Here is an 18,107-nt window from a genome sequence, read left to right on the forward strand (position 1 = left end):
GGGCGAAGCGGGGGCCGAGCGGAGCGCCCCGCCCCGCCCCGGCCCGGCCCGGCCACCTGTGGCGTCGGTGCTTAGGTACCTCTCGGCCTCCGTGGGGGATGGGGCGCGGGCTCGCTGCCTCCCGACCCCAGGCGCCTCCCCAAGCTTTAGCCTTCGGGACGCGATCCTCGCACCCGGTCCCGTCGCGCTGGTCCTCGGGATCGCGCTGCTGTTAACCGGGCAATATGGCCCAGAAGCCGCGGCTTTTAAAAACATCTCAGCAATCTAGCTTGGTGGTTTCGGGAATGAATGACTTCGGGTCAAACAAGTAATTATCCCCAGGAGATAAATAGTTACTTAATCCGTAAGGTTTTTTTTTTTTGTTTTTTTTTTTTTTCTTTTCCGACCAGGGGTTGGCGGTTATTTTAAGACTGTAATAACAATGCCAGGGAGATCAAAGAGCTAGGTGTGTGTGTGTGTGTGTGTGTGTGTGTGTGTGTGTTTCCCCTTTTTTCTTTCTTGATGGGGCTTACTAAACTTTCTCAGTTTCCTCCTTCTGAATCTCACGCTGAAAGGCTCTTTTAAAAACAAGGAGCTGGTCGTTTTCGTAATCAGAACAAAAGGGAGAAATCATACACTATTTTCTTTAAATCGACCTTCTCGAGCTAAACACATTCTTTGGGTCCTTGTTGCCCACGCGGGCTGCAAACCGTGTGGCGAAATGCGGCCTCTTCCACGCCGGCCCCAAGAAAGCCGCCCAGAGAGAGTTGGGGCGGAGGAGTAACAATTAACGGGTTATGCTCATTCAACAAATCTGTCACAGGGGTGCTGTTCAAAGATCACCTGCGGACATTCTCCTTAAAACTATTCCCAGATCCTTAGATGGTGATGGTTGTCACACTATCTGCCACACTGCAAATATGATTCCCATAAAACGTTAAAAGACCCAAGACAAATTCTCCATCCCCATTCGCGGAAGCTTTAATGCTACCTGACATCTGTTGTTCCCAGCAGAGAAACCACATTTTAGTTCAAGAGTCTCGGTTTACTTCACCGCTAACAGTTTACAATGTCAATGGGTCGGGTTTGGGGTGATCAATTCATCATCGATGCGTCGTAGAGTCCCAGGTCTACCGGGAGATGATCGCCAGCATGTTCTGTGTTCAGATTTTGAGACCACATGTAGAACCTTTGCCGGAGAATTTTTGTCACCACAAGGATTTTGACTAACGATGAGAGAAATGGCAGTGCGATCAAGAAGTAGAAACTCTAAGACTTAGTTATTATCTAAAGGAATTACTGCATTTGTTCGATTTAGAAAAATCTCCAAGAGTTTATGTAGCACTGTCAAGCCTCTGTCTTCCAAGGCGCGAAGGGGGTGGTTTCAGATGACTAAACAAACAAACAAAACAGGGACATTAAGAACCCAAGGAAGGTGTGAGGACTTGGACCGGCGGTTGTTACTAGATCAGCGGATGCCCGTTGACAGTGCTTTAGAGCATCACTTATATTTTTCCTGAAACTAATTTATTACAGTTCTTCGTGGCATGGGTTTATGATGCTGAAAATGAAAAATGTGCTCTACGGAGGAGTCGTCCTCTGATGCTCTGCGGAAGGAGGTGTGGGGCGAACACAACCAGAAGGAAGAGATAAGGATAAATGTTTAGGGAAAGGTTCTCATAAGATTTAAAAAAAAAAAAAAAAAAGTTCTGTTTCAGGATTTAGTGTTTAGGGGGGAACTATATACCTATGTATTTGTCGTATCTATGCTTAAAACTGAACAGAAAACGTAGAGTCAAAACCCCTTTACTTCATTTTCCTGTTAAATGTCTCATTTAGCCTGTTGTTTTTTTTTTCCCCTTTCTGCTTTGATCATCTTTTTTACACCGTTTTATTTTTTTATTTTTTATTTATTTATTTATTTATTTTTTCTTCTTCTTCTTCTTCTCCTTTGCAACGGCACCTGATCGCCTTGATAAGAGCTCGGGTTCGTTTTTTTGTTTTTTGTTTTTCCCGCCCCCCCCACCCCCCCCACCAGGAGCGGTTCTGATACGATTAATTAAAGCAGAAGCCACGGGCCGAGCTGTCCGGAGGTGTGGACGGTGCTGGCAGGAGCGGGGCACCTAGCGCCGAAACACTCCTCCGGATTTAAGCGCTCAGGGACCCCATTTCCGAGGGCAACTGCACGTCCCTCGCCCGGTACAGAAACCCATGGCAGGGCGCAAACGGGACCTGTCGCCTTCCTGCCGAGGCGCTCCAGCTCCGCTGACCTGGGCCAGCACCGGACGGTCCCCATCGCCCTGCACCCGCCCTGCACCCGCCCACCGCACCGCGGCGCGCAGCCAGCCTCACGCGCCTTTACATGCACGAGGCAAAAAAAAATAAAAAAAAATAAAAAGAAAAAAAAAAAGAAGTAAAGAACTCATCCAGCTCTCCACCTGCCGGTCCTTTCTGGATTTGGGCTAAAGCCCAGCGATCCCTTCCAAAGTCCTCCTAACCTAAAGCACCGCGGGCGGGATGTGGCCCCGGGGACTCCGGTGAAATTAAAGGTCTGGAGCGGCGCTACGCGCGTCCCCCCGCTCTCCGGCTGGGGTCGTATTTGACCCTGGGGGCGAAACAGCGGGTGAAGCAGCTCACGCCAGAATTTAAAAAAAAAAAAAAAAAAAAAAAAAAAACTCCCTGGAGGCCGCTGAATGTGTCGTGCATCTGAGCGGCAGGCCGGGATTCCGGTCACCGGGACTGGGAGCGGGGGAAGGGCCTGGCCAGCGAGGCTGGGGGTGGGGATGGAGGCGGGAACGGCCTGAAGCCACCCGGGCCTCGCGTGCAGGGCCGGGCCCCCCCCCACCCCCACCCCACCGCCGCTCACGACCCCGGCGGTCCTCGTCCCTTTTAAGGAAAGAACTAACTGTCTTTTTGCTCCCTAGCGCAGCCCAAAGCGAGGGCGCAGATTGCCAGAGCTGTAAAGCTGCAGGCTTGCGCCCCTGGGAGGGGGATGCCGAGTCGTTTTCATCTCCCCTGACCCTGCACAGTTAGCCCCCAGCTAGGTCTGCGCTGGGCTCGGAGCTGTAGCGGACTGGGACGGCGACCCCAGGGCTTTGGTACCCTCGCCTGTTCTGTGGTGTGCCGGACTTTTCACCGAACACCCACCTTTCACGCCTGGAATTCAACGATGGTAAAACGAACAAAACCAGTAGATTGAATACGGAGGAGGGATTGATTAGCATCCTTCCAGCAGCACCACTAGCCACGCCGTGCAGATCCTCAAATGCAACGTCCAGGATCTTGCAGGGCCCTTCTGGGGAGTCAGGTGCTTAAAAATAGTTGGGAAAAGGCATGGCCTCCAGGACTACGGATCCTACCTGGTTACACCGATCAAGATAAAAATTAGTCTTTATTTTATGCTCAAATCACAGAGTAAAGCCCAAGTAAGGCCACAGGAATGTCTCCAGACTACCTAAGTTGTTAATATAAACCCAAGATTTCAGATGTAATGTCTAAATGGAAACTGCTCTGCTTATGTTACGAATCTGCCTGAGACACTAGGAAAATCGAACATTAAATGATTCTCAGTGTCAACGTGCAGTTCCCGTGCCAAAAAAAGCAAACTGTTAGACTGGATCTCTTTTCCCCCCACCCCCTCTCTTTGTAGATTTCCTACTGAAGTATTGATTGCCAAGGTCTCTGCAAGATTTGCAAACTTTTACAGTCATTTATGGTGCATGCAATAAAAAAGAAGTGATATGAGCATGCTAGTTCAAGGTGTAATGCAAAGATGTATTCCGTGCCCTTGGCAACTATCTGTGGGACTTGTTTGTCTTTGCAGAACACGCCCTTCTCTGCAATGAACCCCTCTGTGACAAAGATTGGCCCTTTACATTTCCAAGGCCTTGGCCCCTCAATGGAAAGTCACAAGTGTTCAAACCAGAAAATTCGATATTTCAGCCTCATTTTAAACCCGGGGTGGGGTAGGGGGATTTTTAATGAAAACTGTGGAGACAAAAAGAAAAAGAATCTTTTCAAAGTTCCCTACATCCTGACTATCTCCCTATCATAAAGACACAAAAAAAGGAAATCAATTACTAAATTATAATCTCTAACTGCCCCTTGCATAACAGGGATCCACTTCTGTGAGAAAATAAAAAGATCAAGATTATATAGAAACAACACACTAGTTTAGGTTGTACATGCTCAGACAAAAACAAAACAACACACCAAAAAACCCATCTCAAACGTTTTGCATGAAAATACATGTCTTGTTAAATACGGATTTGTTGCTGGATTTTAGTTTTGTAATTTTTCAATTAAGAAAACAAACCTGCAAAAGGGCTGTAACTGTAGATAAAACCTAAAAGCCTCATTAGAAACCTTATACCCCCTTACCTGTTTTACCAGTTTTTTTTAAGGCTATGTGTAGGAGATGGGGGTGGGGAGAGAACAAGAAAAAAGAGACTAATTTCTAAAATTTCCTACTTTGAACCAAATCGGTTTTCTCATCTAGTGCTGCAAAAATAAGAATAGCTGATACATAGCCTTTCTGAAGGTATTCAGAATCCTATACCTGCCATCTAGTGGTCATAAAAGAAAATGCTGACTCTAGACATCCTTTAAAGACTCCATCTGTTTTCTTAGAAGCAAAACAAGTCTAAGAAATGATCAAGAAAATTTAACTTTAAAGCTGAAGGAAAGGAAATATCCAATTGTGTTAGGGACTTTATAACATAATCATTCAATTGAACTCCATTTCCTTTTGTTTTTAGTAATCATTAAGGTTGCTGAGCTTTCCTAAGACAATCGTTTTATTATTATACTTTTCTTCTGCATATCCTCTTCACATAGATTTTATGTTGTTTGGGTTTTTTTTGGATTAAACTCATTATAAGTTTTGGTGCCAACTGATATTCAAATTTTAAGAAAATTGAAAAGGAAGCTATTGTCCTTCCTCTTGGACTCCTAAGTAAACATCTTCCATTTTATAAGACATGAGAAAGAGAGAAGAAAGGAAGAAATTTGAAAGAAAGGAAGGAAAGAAGAAAAGGGAGAGAAGATGGAGTTAATTATACACTTGATTCTGATGCCTTGTTACAAATATTTTACTCCTTTGAAAACTGACTTCATCAAATATTAAAAAAAGGATAAGTTAAAATCTATTTAGCTATGGCAACTTAAACTATATTTTGTTGAGTTTCATATTATAAAATATCGAGCATATGTAGAAAGTATGCTGCATGGAATAGTCATTAAAAGATCATCCCCATATTTCAATGAGAGCTGATTTTTTTTTGAGTGATTACATTGTGCCAGGCATAGTTTTGTGGGCTTTTAATGATTTAACACGTGGATATTTACAACAACCCTAGAAGATCTGTATTATTAACACCCTTTTATAGGTGACAAAACTGAGGATCAGAATTATGAAGCTGGCAAATTCTAGATCTGGTTCCAGCATTAGGGCTGGCGTCTTCCATGTCATACTGCCTCCCATAGAGAAAAGAGGCAAAAAGAGACCACCAAAATTCATGTTATGAGATACCTCCAAAAGAAACATTTGTTTGAATGTTAAAATTTGGTCTGCAAACTATCAGACATCCAAATGAAAACAAAAATTACCATTCATAAAAACCAAGTACTAAAAAAATATATTGTCACAAGTATCTCATTTACCTCATCTGCTTAGTATAATTTTTGACAGATATCATGCAAATCTTTCTATAGATTTGTCCTACAATTTATGTCTACTTATACTTTAATTTCAAGTAATGAAGTTACCAATGCAGAGCAACAGAGTTCTTGAAAAGCCCTCCAACATACTGCCAAAGATTTATCCCTGAATTTTACTGGTGCTGTCAGCTTAATTATCGTCCCTCCTTGCCTCATTCTAATTTCAAATTTAATTTCCTAAACAAAATGTATATACATTCTGAACATACTTTTCTCTTTTCTAATTATGCAAAATGCTCTCTTTTCAGGGCGGTTACTTTAGAAATATAAGTTGGCTCAGGAGTCAAGAATCTTAAATCATCACAATCAAATATATTCAAATTCTCTGCATAAGAACAAGCTTTCTCTTCTGGAGGCATATTGATAATTTTAGAAACGGTATGTGAATGCTTATCCTTTGACCCAAGGTGTTTTCTGTTTTGCTTTGTTTTGTTTTAATCCACATCATTTGAAATATTAATTATTAAGTAGCACTGTATCACCTAGGTTGAATTTAAGAGCAGTGAATGTTTTCAAAAGCTGATAGCAGCTGGCTTGGGATTCCTGCCATGGTTTAATACTCACAAATGAAGTCACCAGTTCAGCCTTCCTGATCTCTTACATACCTCCAATCAAGATCAGACATCAGATAAAAGCTGGAGACTACAGCAGTCAGGCCCTTTGTATCTCTCCTGTGTATCCATGTAGATCTAAGTGCACCTTCCCCTTCCCGGGAAGAAATACTGACATTCACGGGAAGGAGAGATTCAGCTCCTGGTTAAATTTAATCCCGTCACCTGTGTTCTTGATCCCATTCCTTCCTGCCTATGCCTGGCCTTGTTCTATCAATTATTTCTTTTTCTTGTCTCTTCAAACTCTCCCTCTCTTGTGGCTTTTTCCCTGCAGGCTATAAATATGTTTGTCTTACCAACAAACTCAAAATTTCAAAAAGAAAGAAAAAAAAATTAAAGGAAGGAGGGAGGGAGGGAGGAAGGGAGGGAGAGAGAGAAAAAAATCTGCTTGCTCTAGTCTGTCCCTTTCTAACGTTGCCCTATATTTTTGGCCTTTGTGGACAAAATTCACTAGTCAGAGGCAATTAATTTATGGTCTGTTTATCAACACCTTCTATTCACTCATCAACACACCAAAATCTGGCTTGCATTGGTTCCACTCCACAGATATTGGTCTTTGGAAGGGCTGTAATACCTCCTGGTTGGTATTCAGTTCATCTGCTCCAGTAGATTAGGGTAATGGTTTTATTTTTCTCACGTAACAGAAAATCTGGAGGTAAGCAGTTTCTACCTACCAGGGCTGTTAAACAATGTTGCCACGGCTCAAGCTCTTGCTGTTTTCTGGCCCTACCATCCTTATTGTGGGACTCACATCCTCCTGGTTACAACATGCTTCCTTCATTTTATTTGCATTCCTGGAAGTAAGGAGAAGAAAGAGCAAAGAGCCAAAGGATCATACGGACTATCAAAATCATCTCCCTTTAAACTGCTTCACTCTTTAAATGCCAATGAGTAATTCCTGTTTATACCACATTGGCCAGACCTGGATCACCAAGACCCAGTTTACAGCTATACATTACAGGAAGGTAGCTTTGGTAGCCAGATTATCGAGGAAATTATTCTGGGGTTTTGTTAATCAGTATTAGTAAATTGAATTTCACTGTGTAATAAGCTACTTCGAACTTAGTGGTTTAAAATAACAATAATTATCATGGCTCACAATTCTTTGAGGTTGGCGGGGCAGTTCTGACATGGTTCAGCTGGTCTCATGCTCATGTCTAGGACCTCAGCTGGGATGACCGGGTCTTCTCTCCCCTCATGGGACGTCTCAACCTTTAGGAGGTTAGGCCTTCTTTCCATGGTGCTCTGAGAGTTCCCAGAAGCAAACGAAGGCCAGCCCCAGTGTCCTAGTACTTTTGAAGCATCTGTTTATATCACATTTGTTAATGTCCCATCAGCCAAAGCCATTCATAAGGTTAAGCCAAAGTTCAAGAGGTAGAGGGTTTCTACTTCCTGATAGGAAGATGGTATAGTCACTATGCTTTTAGGGATGGAAGGAACTTGTGGCCATTTTTTCCCGATCTACCATAGTAAGAAAGTACAAGAGAATAGGTATGGGGTGGGCACCAGTAGTGACTGCGCCATCTTACATATTTACACCCTGTTTAATCTGTCAGTATCTTAGTTAATAATACTTTAAAAAAAAGGTCTGTCCATTCTATGCACCTCTTTAACTTAACTCTACCTCCAATTCTTAAATTTTACACCCATTATTGTTAAATTCTCATGGTTTTGCATCACTGAAAATCTGATCAAAATTAGTCTGTTATAGACTGTTTCTACCCCCCTACCCCCTGCCAATCCAAATTCATATATTGAAGCCCTAACCCCTAGTGTGGCTGTATTTGGAGATGGGAAGGACATCCAAAGAAGCAAATAAGGTTAAAATAGGTCATAAGAGTGGGGTCCTGATCCAATAGCATTAATGTTCATATAAGAAGAGACACCTAAGGGCTTGTTCTCTCTCTTCATGTGCACTCATCAAGGAAATGCCATGTGAGGACATAGCAAGAAAGTGGCTGTCTACAAGCAAGGGAGACTGCTCTACCGTGAACCACATTTTCTGACGCCTTGATCATGGACTTCAAGCCTCCAGAACTGTGAGAAAAAAAAATCTGTTTTTTAAACCATCCAGTCTGTGGTATTTTGTTATGGCAGCCTGACCATATTGGTCCATGGTTTCTCTCCCAGAGAAAGTAAACAATTGCATAATATGCAGAACTTTATACATAATGTCAGAGTGCCTCTGGACATGTGGAATGCCACCTAGGAACCTCTGAGCCACTCATGCATCCTGGGCTACAAATCCCCGTTCCCCAACAATATCAAGATAACTTTCGAAAATATTTACTTATTTGGGCACCTGTTTTAAAGCCTTTAAGAGGTTCCCACCAGCTCCAAACTGCTTAGGGTGGCCTGCAAGGTCCTTCCTAATGTGGCTTGGTTTTTCTCTGGTGCCACTGACTGTCGCAGTCACTCATAGCTTCTTTCTTCTCCAACCAAATTACAGTAGTGAATTGCCTTCTGTTCCTGAAGTACCCAAGCCTCCCTCTGTACTTTTTTTTATACCTGTTGTAACATCCATCCAGAATGTCCTTCCTTTCTTACCTTTCTGGTGAACATTCACCCATTATATGAAACTGCTTTCCTATAAACGAGTCTTTAGCTGTAGTCCCCCCATCTCACTGCCTGCAACAGAGTCTGTCAGTTTTCCCTCCTCTGCTACCTCGGTGTCCTTCTGTACCCCCACTGGTCTTACTTCTTCATCTCTTGAGGTTAATTGTTTATATGTCTGTAATCCATGACAACAGATTTGGTGAAAATGAACTGATAAATTTGGCTTTCACCATCAGAATGTTTTATTCTTCTGTGATTATGTAATATATAGATTTGAAGTTCCTTTTATATTTTCCTTCAATAAAATGTTAGGTAGTAATAGAAATTGTTTGCCTTTTGTCTGTCAAAGCCTTACTTCAGAAAGCATCTCATGCTCTCAATTTATTTATTCATCTTACTCCATATAGATAAGCCATTAATGGAATATGAGAAATAAATTTATAATTACTAGTAGCTTAATGCTTTATTTCTTCCAAGGAGATCAGCATTTTAATACTGCCAGGCAAGATTTTATTTTATTTTATTTTATTATTTTTTAAAATTTTTATTTATTTATGATAGTCACACACAGAGAGAGAGAGAGAGAGAGGCAGAGACATAGGCAGAGGGAGAAGCAGGCTCCATGCACCAGGAGCCCGACATGGGATTCGATCCCGGATCTCTAGGATCGCGCCCTGGGCCAAAGGCAGGTGCTAAACTGCTGTGCCACCCAGGGATCCCCAGGCAAAGATTTTAAATCAAGGAAATAAATCTTGAGTGGTGGAATTTCAGCCATCACCAAGAGTTGGGGCAATGTGGCCCTTAAATTTTACCACATTTCTGTCTAACTCTTTCTTTTATGCCTAAGGTTATCAATATTCCAATTTATACACTTCAGAAATGGTAGATTAAAAAAAAATTAAAGAACCGGTGAATTTCTGTGAGGCTATTTGTCAAGTTCAATAGATGCAAAAATAACCCTCCTGCTATTACCACCTCTACACAATTACTAATGATGGCAATGATCATCAGTTTAAAATGTTCATGTACCAGGCACTATGCTAAGCACTTCACATATTATTCACATGTTATTTTATTTAATCCTCATAAGAGCCTTATGAGGAAGCTTTACAGATGCAAAAAACAGAAGTATCAAGCAAGAGTTAAGTGACGGGCACAAAAAATTGCAGTAAAAGGCTTGAACCCAGAAATCTCCCTTTTGTTTCTTTTAAATAATGATGGTATGGTATACAACTTGCTCAAAAGTGCCCTTTCTGACAAACTTGGATTTGATTGTGCAGGACATGGTGGGACACAAATCAGCTCCTCCCTGTCCCCTGCCTGTGGGCAGAGGTAATGCTTTAGGATCCTCATTATGTTTAGCCAGAATTTTAATGTAGTTCAAAAGGATCTTCAAGCTGGTAGAGTCAGTTCTACTATGGCCTTCAGATACCTGATGTTCCTGTCTCTGTATCATCCAGTCTATTTCGCCTCACTGGAATTCTTGCCAACTTGGAATCCATGATGAGCTGTCAGCACTGCTCTCACCAACACCCTCACCTTCTTACTTCTTGACCTTTGGCATGATGTTCACACCAACTCACACAGTCTCTTCCACCCTCAGAACATCTCTTCTTTAGCTCAGAATTGGAGAAACACAATGACAAAAACAAGCTTCCCTTTCACACCATAAACTGGAGCTTCAGCAAAGCCTGGCAGGTGTGAATATTTGATTCTTTCTTTACATCTCTGTTATTCAAAATGGCCATCCCAAATCCCCTCCACTCTTCTGAAACATACAACCTCAATCTGTGACTCATGCAAACAAGTTTTTTTTTTTATTTATCATTTGTGCCTCATTCCCCTTTACCCATGCTCCAAATTTCTTTGGCCTGACTTTCTTGAATTCCAACTTTGTATTTCCATCTGTTTGGAAAGCTCTTCACCTGACTGCACCCTACCATCACCTCAACTGAACTCATTGAAATATCCTCTCCCCATAAAATTCTGATTTCTGAGAAAGTAGCCATAATTTTCCACATCACTTGTGCATGACACCTCAGAGTAATTTCCAAATTTCTTATTCTACATGGCCACTTAGTCACAGACTTCCGGTGTTTTCCTTTTTTTAATTAAGTAATTAACTTATTTATGAGAGAGAGACAGAGATAGTGACAGAGATAGCAGGAGAGCACAAGTGGGGAGGAGAGGGAGAAGCAGGCTCCCAGTGATCAGTAAGCCTGATGCGGAGCTCGATCCCAGGACCCTGGGATTATGACCCCAGCAGAAGTTAGACACTCTACCACTGAGCCACCCAGGTGCCCCGAATTCTGGTGTTTTTTTCTTTGCAAAAGCTCTTGTATCTGTTTTACCACTTCCATTGAACCATGTAATACATTAACTGGTTTCTTTGCCTTCAGTTTCTTCCTTTTCCAAACCAACCAACATGCTATTACTTTCATTTTTCCTAAAAAAAAGTGTACTTTGTTTATTAAACTTTGTGTGTCCATTACTTTAATCGGCATCTGACTAACTAAAGAGAACTAGTCCAACTTCTAACAGGAGCATACATGGATGTCCATCTCTAGTCCCCACTTATTTCTACGGCTTTTTTCCCTATATTAATTAGATGACGCTAGGCTATGTGGTAGCAACACAAAAGTAAAAAATCTCAGTGGTATAATTTTAAAAAAAGTTGTATATTTCTCAGGTGAAGGTTGCTTCAGTGCACTTGTACTCTAACAACTGGTAATTATCAGTGCTACTTAGAACTTGTGGCTCTATAACTTCAGCAAGGCACTTCCATATTCACTACAGCATGAACTGGGAGAGACTGGAGAATCACCCAGGAGCTTTTCACTGCCTCAGCCTCAGACAGATACATGCCCCTTTGGATCAGGATTAATTGTCCAGAAATGGCTCCATGGCCCCACTGAACAGTGAATAACAAGGAAGTGTAATTGTTGTGTGCTTAGACAAAAAGCATATGAAGTGGAACCTAGTAAACTCATAGCATTTGTCACTTCTTAAAGTAAGGCTTGGGACCATCCATTCATCTGTATTGGTTATCTCACTCTCCAGGAGTATTCATTCCACTTCCCCTTTAAGGCATTACAATAAAAGCTCCATATATTCAGGAAAAATAAAAACTATTCTGATCATCATAATTCAGAGAGCTTTCTGTTTTCCTTAAATTCTTAGAGAAATATTTTTTTCCTCTGTCATTCTTTTGGTGATGCGATAGCTATTGATGGTATCCTCTGAATATTTCTGATTCTCTGTCTTCTGTACTTTTTGTATGGCATTAGGTAGGTGGGATTATGTGACAAGTTGTGAGCAGAAGCAGTGCCACTTTCTGTATGCTAGGCTGATAACTAGAATTAAATTCCAGTAAAACCCACACACCATCTTATCTAAACAGGGGTATGAGAGCAGACCTATGACCATGGGATACATTGATCATATCATATGTTGCATGACTCAGAGACAGCCAGGTTCATAGAACTCTGGATCACCCTTCCAAAGGCACAACTGAGAGGATCCCTGGGTGGCTCAGAGGTTTGGTGCCTGCCTTTGGCCCAGGGTGTGATCCTGGAGTCCCGGGATCAAGTCCTGCGTTGGGCTCCTAGCATGGAGCCTGCTTCTCCCTCCTCCTGTGCCTCTGCCTCTCTCTCTCTCTCTCTCTCTCTCTGTCTATCATAAATAAATAAATAAATAAATAAATAAATAAATAAATAAATAAATAAATATTAAAAAAACAAAAACAAAGGCGCAACTGAGGCATCGTGTTAGAGGAAACACCTGAAAGGATGGTGTGCCAATCTTCAAGATAGAAGTATTTGTTAAATCAGAGATCTCTATATGATGATGCTATGTCTACAAGTGGAAAGATACTTGGGTCTAGGAATCAGGAGGTGAGAGCAAAAGTGGCCTCTATCTCATTCCAATGATCCACTGAAAAATATCATGTTTCTTATTCCCAAAACTCTGGGTTCTGTAGGTGTCCTTTTTTTTTTTTAAGTGTTTACTTACCTATTTGAGAGAGAGAGAGAAAGAGAGAGAGTGAAAGAAAGAGAGTGCACAAGTGAGAGGGAGAGGGAGAAGTAGATTCCCTGCTGAGTAGGGAACCACACATGATGTGGGGGCTCGACCACAGGATCCCGGAATCAGGACTTGAGCTGAAGGCAGGTGCTCAACGACTAAGCCACTCAGGTGTCCCCAGAGGTCTACTTTTGAAGGGGACATAACAGGGTACCTATGGAACTACAAGTTATAGCTGCTATCAGAGCAGCTGGGATTCCTTGTGCCCAGGACAACCCCTGATTAGCAGGAGGCGATAAGAGTACTTTTACACAAGTAAATGCCAAGGTGGTAGCTAAAGGTGACGGTCATTAGGATGGAGAGTGGAGGAGGGAGAGGCTGAGTTTTGTTTTCAAGACCAAATGTAACAACGGAGGTATGGTTCATCTCACTAGCCTCCCTCTTCTGAAGTTCCATTCGGGAAAAGGAGTCCCTAGGAACCATGAGGAGCTGCTCCCTGATCCTGTGTGAGAAGTACATCTGTATGACACAGGTTGTAGATTATGGTGCCCAAGAGAATGTACCTCACAGGGAACTTAATTGATCAAGCTGTTGCACTTTGATATCTATTGCTATATTTACCCTTGTATCACTTTTCCCACATGTTCTCAGAGTTGGTGACTAAGTCTACTCAGGTAGCCCATTTCTAGGAGATAAAAGATTACCTTGACAGCCAATCTTGGCTATAGAAACTCCTTTGACAGCATGGCCATCTAGGATGCTTCCACCCAATTTTCCTTTCCTTCACTCAGGGTCGGATTCACATCACACGCTGCTATCTCTCCCACCCTTCTCGGGATCCTCCCCCATTCTCTTTCATAGTTTTTTCCCCTTATAAAATAATTACATGTTTATTTCCATCTTGGCATCTATTTCTTGTAGGACCTTAAGGAACACACTATTTCTAGGGTATGGGATCCTAATCACCATTGGAATGGGGGTGAGAGGAACTTTTTTTTCCACAGATATCCAGATCAAGAACTACATCCAGACCTCCTATAACGACTTTCATGTATCATCCCCAACTTTAAAAACTCCAAAGTATCCCCCAAAGAATGGATAGGAGGTTTTTTTTTAAAATTTCCCTTCTTTAGAGGGTGAATATGTCTTGACCGCATAAAGGAGAAGGAGCCAAATATCTGGTTATCAGATTCTGAGTTGTGGTTATCATAAAAGCTTTTCACTAACTATTTCTGAATCTAAACCTCCAGGGATATGTTAGATAGCATTTCCCAATGCTCTTGTCATGGGGTGGGACCAAGTGACCAGATCTGGCTAATAAGTTCTAAGTAAGTGACAGCAATGTGTATATATTTAGGCCAGGACATTTAATTACCAGATGTATTTTTCCCTCTAAAATGGTGGCAGAAGTGTTCCTTCAGACTGGGTTCTGAAACAGGGACATCATAGAAGAGAGTAGCCAGGTAATACATAAAAAATGTATCCTGCATGGGCAAGACATAAACCTTTGGTATTCTAAGTTATAAGAAGTTTATTATTGGAACATAATTCATCCTTAGTTTCTCCAACTTAGTTTCAGAGTTACCTGAAAGATTTGTCAAAATACAGATTTTGGGTTCTCATCCTTTGAGTTTCTGACTTAGTAGATTGGGGATAGTACCCAAGAATCTGCATTTCTGAGAAGTTCCCAGGTGATGCTGATGCTGCTGCTCTAATGACCACATTTTGAGAATCTGATCTAACCAAACCTGATGTATACAAGTATTAGCCCTAATATTCTTTTGCAGCCTATGTAACTATGAGCATGAAGCTGTTTAAGGACAAGCATAATGGAGGTCACCTTTCTGCACAGTGGGGATTCTATTTAACTCCTAAACAATCTGGAAATTGCTTTTCCCATCAATGGAAATGGGAGATCATCCCATATGTACTCTACAGTGTGGGCAATATACTGAGTCAGCAGTCAAGGCATATTCAGTGAAAGACAGAAGACTTTGGGACCATGCAAATATAAAAGAAAGCATTAGTAGTTGTATTGGTCAGCACTCAGGGAACAGAAGCTAGTCAGTTTAAGTGGGAATGGATTTAGTACATAATATTGAATAGCTTATAAAAATGTTAAGAAGTATGAAAAAACAAATTATAGGCCCTGTGCCTGTTCTGTCCACTACTGTATCTCTACTTTCCACAAATGTCTCATACTTAATGCATGTGTTTGATTGAATAATGCCAGGAATTCATAACTTTTATTCCAGTCTCTTATCACCCTGCTCATTGTGCCTCATGATCAGCAAACATATATAGATTACAGTTGGGTATAATTGAAAACTGTTTAACATGACATTATTTGACAGAAAATTTACTCTTATATTTACTCTTCATCTGTACTGTTATAGGTAAGATATGGATTCTGCTTAGGGTTCAGAATAAAATTTCTGAAGAGGTGAGTTTACAGATGTTACGGATCATTTTATAGAAGCAATCAACTCCTAGCTTTTACTGAAGCCACATTTCAGAGTCACCAAATAAACCTTATTTTAAAATTGGTGTATTTTTGCTGAACGCACCCTTCAAATAAATTATTTCCATCATATTCCAATAAAGTTGATTCAACAAGGAAAACACATACAAGGATCCTGAAAATTAGGTGGCAGTAAAGAACTAATCAAATACTAGAACAAGAGATTCACTGACATCAAACAAAAATGATTTTTAATGAATTTTTTTGTTATGAAAACTGAGTCCACGTAGCCTAGTCTATTTCTACCTTCTGTACATCTTATTTACCATATGACACCTCTCTGTTACAGAAAAACAAAGTTGAATTGAAGCTGGTCAATTCAGGAGCGAAACAACTATTGTTGTTGCTGAATATTAATTTTGTTAAGCTAGCAACCAGGTATTTGAAATCTGAATGATTTGGAAGGAAACAGTTAAAAGAAAGATCATTGTTATAAGGTCCATTTTTAAGTATCTCTAGAACACTGATATGGGAAAGCATTCCTTTTCTTAATCTTTATTTATGTGAATAAACCTGTTCATGCAAACGTCACATGTTACCAAGCACTGTTCTTATAGCAGGCAGTATTCAGTACACAGAATATTAGCTCCTTACATTCTCTGTTAGCATCCGTAGAGCATAAATTGGTAATTGTGTGGTAACTATGCAATTAACTCATGACACCACTGTACCTTTTCATTAGCGTCACCAAGAGTAGTATTACCCTCTCAGTGACCCTAGTGTAAGTGATAACATCCCTAGCTGTTAAAGTGAAAAAAAAAATTAAGAGAATTTAGTGTTGGAAAGGGTGATGGAGTGACAGCCTTGGAGACTGGAGCCCTTTTTATCTATCTTGGCACTAATAGTGAAAATGCAAACCTCTCTAAGCAGCCTCATTAGTACATCTCACCTCTTTTTTCTAAGAACAGAGGATTTCTTACTTATTCTTTTACTTGCTAAGATGACTTGCAGAGCTATCTATTGAGTTCACGTTTTTTTTTTTTTTTTTTTTTCATGAAGGTTAATGGCTGAGAGAGCCCTCCCAGTGTCACTGGTTTATTTGTCCGGCTTCCAGACAGTACTCAAGCTAACAAATACACTTGTTATATCTGTTCTTAAAGCATGACTTTGGAAATCCTTATCATTAATTCTCATTTATTTAATGTCTTCTTAAGTGAAAACAAAAACTATTAAACATTACTTTTACATAAAAAAAGATAAAAGGGGGCATCTGGCTGGCTCAGTAGGTAGAGCATGTGACTCGTGACCTAATGAGAGTTTGAGCCCCATGTTGGGCTTAGAGATTACTTTAAAAAATTACTTTTAAAGAAAATTCATTCAGTGTTGATTAGGTTTTTGCTCTCTAGGTTCGTGTTCTTACTGAAAGTAAAATTTAAAACAGATTATATATTTAATAGCATATCCTTTCTTAAACTATGGGACAATAGAGAAGGTGTTTATGCTGGAGGAGATTGTATATCACAGTGATTACAAGTAAGAGCTTAGAAACCAGATTCACCTGGATTTGGATCCAGATGCCCACATTACTGTTTAATGAGAGCCTGTAAGAAAAAATAAAGTATTAGGAAATGCTTCTCTGAGTTATCTGCATATGAAGGAGAATTAGTTATTTAGGCATAGGAAAGAATGTTCTAGAAAGAAGACTAAGAAATTGGCATACAAAATGGCCCTACTATGAGAGAGGGTTCACCACACCCACCATGAGTTCTAAATGTGTGTATGGTGTGTACGTGTGTGTGCGTGTGTGTGTGTGTTATGTGTGAATGTGAAGAGAGGGAGGTGGGAAATGCAAGGTACAACAGAAGGAGTTTTATAAAACATTTGCTTTTGAAAAACCACACTAATTGCAGTATAAATAACAGGACAATCATGTGGGTGATTACTTAAAAGGTTATTGTGAAATTTCAGGCAAGAAAATGAAAGCAGTTTTCACTAGGGTGCTGGCAGTGGGGACAGAAAGGTGGAAACAGATTCAAGAGCTATTTAGGAGACAAAGCTGATGGGACTTGGATATTGGGAAGTGAGGAGAGGGAATATTATGGATAACTCCTAGGTTACGGCTTGCAGAACTAGATGGTTATTTACTCACATGGAGGATGCTAAAGAAAACCAGATTTGTGTGAGAGGACCTGAGATTGATCAAGGTGACCTTCAGATTTCCACGAGTAGATCATGAGTCCACAGCATCTTATATCTACCTTTTTAGTAACTTGGATCCACTTTTGTGACTTCCCATACATCTTCCACACTGAGGCCAGAACCATCTTATAAAATCTCAAATTTGATTACCACACTTCTCCTCCTGCTTAAAACCCTTAAATTACTCCTCACTGCATTTAAGATTAAAAAAAAAAAAAGTTAACAATCTAAAAAGCTTGTCTGATCTCTTCCCACTTCTTCTGTGGGTATTAGATTATGGCACTCTTCCCCTCACTCAAAATTATACACCCTTTACTGCCTTCTCTAGTTTCTTGAAAGCATCATGATCTATAGCCAACATGCTGAAACTCCTTGACTTATCTATCTTCTACTTAACTTCAGTTATCAGCTCAAACTTCTTCAAGGAAATCTTTTCGATTAAATGTTCTTCTGGTCCTTCTGATTTTCTTTTAGAACACTTATTACTATTTGTAAACTTGTAACTATGAGACTATTCAACTTCAGAGTCTTTATGGAAGACTTTATATTTGGGTTGGTAGGAT

Source organism: Canis lupus, chromosome 28 (genome assembly GCF_048164855.1).
Source record: "Canis lupus baileyi chromosome 28, mCanLup2.hap1, whole genome shotgun sequence".
Classification (NCBI taxonomy): domain Eukaryota; kingdom Metazoa; phylum Chordata; class Mammalia; order Carnivora; family Canidae; genus Canis; species Canis lupus.